This window comes from Solanum lycopersicum, chromosome 11 (genome assembly GCF_036512215.1).
Source record: "Solanum lycopersicum chromosome 11, SLM_r2.1".
NCBI lineage: Eukaryota > Viridiplantae > Streptophyta > Magnoliopsida > Solanales > Solanaceae > Solanum > Solanum lycopersicum.
In genome coordinates this window covers 31317187-31321838 of record NC_090810.1, presented here as the reverse complement: position 1 = coordinate 31321838, position 4652 = coordinate 31317187, and positions in this window count along the sequence as shown.

Below are 4652 nucleotides of genomic sequence, written 5' to 3'. Positions count from 1 at the left end.
CCAATACCATTCTCAAATGCTCTTCATGTTCCTTCTTGCTCTTTGAGTGTACCAATATATCATCAATAAATACGATCACGAAGAGGTCCAAATATGGCTTAAAAATCCCGTTCATCAAGCTCATGAACGCAGCAGGGGCATTCGTAAGACCAAAGGACATCACTACAAATTCGTAATGCCCATACCTTGTTCGAAAAGCAGTCTTTGGCACATCCGTTGCCCGTATTTTCAATTGATGATAACCGGATCTCAAGTAAATCTTAGAGAAGACACAAGCACCTTGTAACTGATCGAACAAGTCATCAATGCGGGGAAGAGGATACTTGTTCTTTATGGTTACCTTGTTTAGTTGTCTGTAGTCTATACACATTCGAAAACTCCCATCCTTCTTCTTTACAAAAAAAACCGGAGCACCCCAAGGAGATGCACTTGGTCTAATGAAGCATTTGCTCAACAACTCTTGAAGTTGGGCTTTTCACTCCCTCCACCTCTATCACGAAGTCCACTACTTCTTGAAAGGATTTCGCTGTAGCCGCTACCTGTAAGGCTGAAATCCACAACTCTGATCTCAACCCCTTCACATAATGGCGAATCCTCTCTTGTGGACTGAAACAAAGTTGGGTGGCATACCTTGATAATGCATGAAACTTAGCCTCATATGCAGTAACCGACATCCTACCTTGCTCTAGGCTCAAGAACTCATCTTTTTTCCTATCCCTCAAAGTTCGGGGGATATACTTCTCCATAAACAAGCTAGAGAATGAGGCCCAAGTAATAGGTGGTGCTTCTATTGGTTGACACTCAATATGTGACCGCCACCACATTTTGGCGTTCCCTTGAAACTGATAAGTCACAAACTCCACACCAAACCGTTCTACTATACCCATCTTCTGTAGTAGCTCGTGACAGTCAACCAGAAAATCATAAGCATCCTCCAATTTAGCACCCTTGAAGACCGGAGGTTTCAATTTCAAGAACTTACTGAAAAGTTCATGCTGATCACTTGTCATTACAGGCCCTGTAGTCAGACGAGGAAATGTGCCTATTTCCAATGGAACATCCATGCGGGGAGCCATAGTAGCCGCATGTTGTACCTCCGGAGCCTGAGGTGCTGGTGCAGAAAACACTGGGGGTGTCTGGCCCTGATCAGATAACCCGCTAAGATAAGCCAGAACCTGATTGATCATCTCTGGGGTAGGTTGGGGTGGCAATCCCTCATTCTGCACTTGTTCAGTTTCCCCATCCTCCCCTTCTCTTATTACTTCCTCAGTCGGTGGAGGAGTCACTGCCCTAGTATCAGACGGGCTAGGTGCTCGTCCTTTTCCTTTAGAGGACGTCCTCCAACGACCTCTACCACGGCCTCTTGCCGTTGCTCTTCCTTGAGCCACAGCCCCAGTGGCTGGCTCAGACGCTTCTTGTCTTGCCGATGTTAGTGTTGGCGCAGTCGTTGCTCTAGTTCTAACTATCCGCGAAAGAGAGTGAAGATGGTCAGATACCATTTCGTATCGCCTAGATACCAATTGGACTCAAGTAGTAGCACGAAAGAAAGAATGAAAGAGTGAAATTTTCCTAAAGTCTTATAGCCTCTCAAAGAAAAGTAACGGCGTCCCCCTACCGTTCCTTAAGACTCTACTAGACCTGTTCTTGTGTGATGAGACCAACGAACCTAATGCTCTTATACCAAGTTTTGTCACGACCCAAACCGGGTTGCGACTGGCACCCACACTTACCCTCCTATATGAGCGAACCAACCAATCTAAACCTTAACATTTCAATATAATATAAACAGAAAGTAGTGCGGAAGACTTAAACTCATAAGTAAAATCAATAATCAACTTCTATAACTCTAAAACTTATCATTATCCCCAGAATCTGGAAGTCATCATCACAAGAACATCTATAATCAAATTACTAAACTAAGAGTATTCTAAAAGCTAAAAATACATAAGAAGCTAGTCCATGTCGGAAGTTCAAGGCATCAAGACTTGAAGAAGAAGATCCAATCCAAGCTAGAAGCATTAGCTCACCCTGAATTTCCGATGTAGTAAGACTGGCTTGAATTACTGTTGAGTCGAGGATGAAGGCACGTTTGCTGCACTCCACAAATAAACAAGAAGAAAACAATAAAAGTAGGGGTCAGTACAAACCACGGGTACTGAGTAGATATCATCGGTCAACTCAAAATAGAGAACAGTATATATCAAGTAATATCATAAATCAACTATAAAACTCAACATGTAGCAACAACAAGTACTATAATCATCAATAAGTACCATCAAGTTCATCCATGAGGGCTCAAGCCTCAATACCATACTCATTTGGGAATTAAGTTTATTCAGTTGAGTATATTAATATCTTTCAAGATTCTTTATCTTTATTCCCCTCGTGTCGGTACGTGACACTCCGATCCTCATATACTATCCTGGTACCGGAACGTGGCACCCGATCCATATTCTATCCTGGTGTCGGAACGTGACACCCGATCCATATTCTATCCTGGTGTCGGAACGTGACACTCCGATCCATATTCTATCCTGGTGTCGAAACGTGACACTCCGATCCATATTCTATCCTGGTGTCGGAACGTCACACTCCGATCCTCATATACTATCCTAGTACCGGAACGTGGCACCCGATCCTCATATACTATCCTGGTACCGGAACATGACACCCGATCCATATTCTATCCTGGTGTCGGAACGTGACACCCGATCCATATTCTATCCTGGTGTAGGAACGTGACACTCCGATCCATATTCTATCCTGGTGTCAGAACGTGACACTCCGATCCATATTCTATCCTGGTGTCGGAACGTGACACTCCGATCCTCATATACTATCCTGGTACCGGAACGTGGCACCCGATCCTCATATACTATCCTGGTACCGGAACATGGCACCCGATCCCCTAATCTCACTACTTTCATTCATCAAGCCTTCCTTTATACCAAGGCATCATCATTAACAAAGTAGATTAGGGTTTCTTTTCAAGATTTGGCATTCAATAGCTTCATCATGTTTATTTATTCATAATTACATAATCACATCATTCATGCAAGCATACAATTAAGCATATAGAAGGTTCACAATACTACTAACACATATCACTCGCTATTAAGAGTTTACTACGAATAGCATAAAAACCATAACCTACCTCCACCGAAGAATTGAATCAAGCAAGAATTTTCCCAAAGCTTTGTTTCTCCCTTCTCATTCGATTCCCTCTCTCTCTCTTGTTCTTTCTATTTTCTTTATTCAAACCCTCTTTCTTTTACCCTAGTTAGTATATAATTAAGAATAAAAGATGGCAATAATACCCTACTAATTAACTTAGGGTTACCTCTTTTAACCCCTCAAGAATTTTAGTTATTAATATAACCCCACGAAATCTATAATTAAGGAAATAATAGTCCAAAAACGTCCCTTAAAACTTCACCAGAAATCCGACTCTGCCTGGGATTTGCGCAACCTGTGACGGGCCGTCGTGCCTGCGACGGTCCGTCCTGCAGGTCGTCGCAAAGTTCAGAGAATGGATTTTCACTGAAGTCTCCGTGACGGTCCGTCACGCCTGTGACGGTCCGTCCTGCCATTCCGTCACGAAGTTCAGAGAGTCGATTTTCAGTACCCAATTTCAGATTTTCTAAGTGTTTTGAAACGAGACCCTGCGACGGTCCGTCGTGCCCTTGACGGTCCGTCGTGGGGTCCGTCGCTTCGGCCAGTTTTTCCAGAATTAAAGTCTGTTGCTCAAAACGACTAAACAGGTCGTTACAAAAACTATAAACAAGATCCTTATAATTCAAAAAGGGAACGAAAATTGTAAAAAAGAAGATAGAGAAATCAGTGGTACAAACACCATAAAATTCTCTATGAATTTACAAGTTTATGAACAATAAAATCAAGAACATGGTATTCAAGAACAATTTGAAAGCCCTTTAATTCAAGTTAAAGTCAAGATCAAGAAAAACTTTAAAGTTCAAGTTTATCAGAGATTAAAGAACAAGATTTAAAGCCCTTAAATTTATATCGAAAAGGAGGATTTAAAGAAAGCATTGAGACTGTAACACTCAAACTTTGAAATAATAAGTATGATTGTTGCATAATATTCTTTTCTTGATTATTATTTTCCCGATGCAAATATTAGCGTCTACAAATTATGGCATGCCCAGTGGGACAATCTCTACCTCTCATCTGAACTTTTTAAGCATAGAATAATTTCAACACGACTTCCATGAAGAAGAAACTCTTGATTATCTTAGTTTGAGGCCAGTAGGTCCTAGTTCTCTAATGAAGCTTAAGATATTTCAGGTGTTACCTTTGGAAGTGTAACAGTTTTTAGAAGAAGCAATGTTTCTATGCAAAGGCAACAAACACTACAAGTGTCATCCATATCAATTCCTGTTTTTAGGTATGCAACGTCAAAAAAAGAAAATTCCTCCATAAATTTTCTAGATGTAGGAACCAATTTTTTAAAAAAGATCAAGAAGACATTTTCTCTATTTGAGCAATTTATTTTCAAGATCTCTACGACAAGAGAGAACTATGATTATAATGAATTATCTACACATGCATCGCATTGGGTTAATCCATGAATATTAACTTACGCGACAATCCACCCTGCTCTCCTACATATAAAATGATCACGAAAATGATGA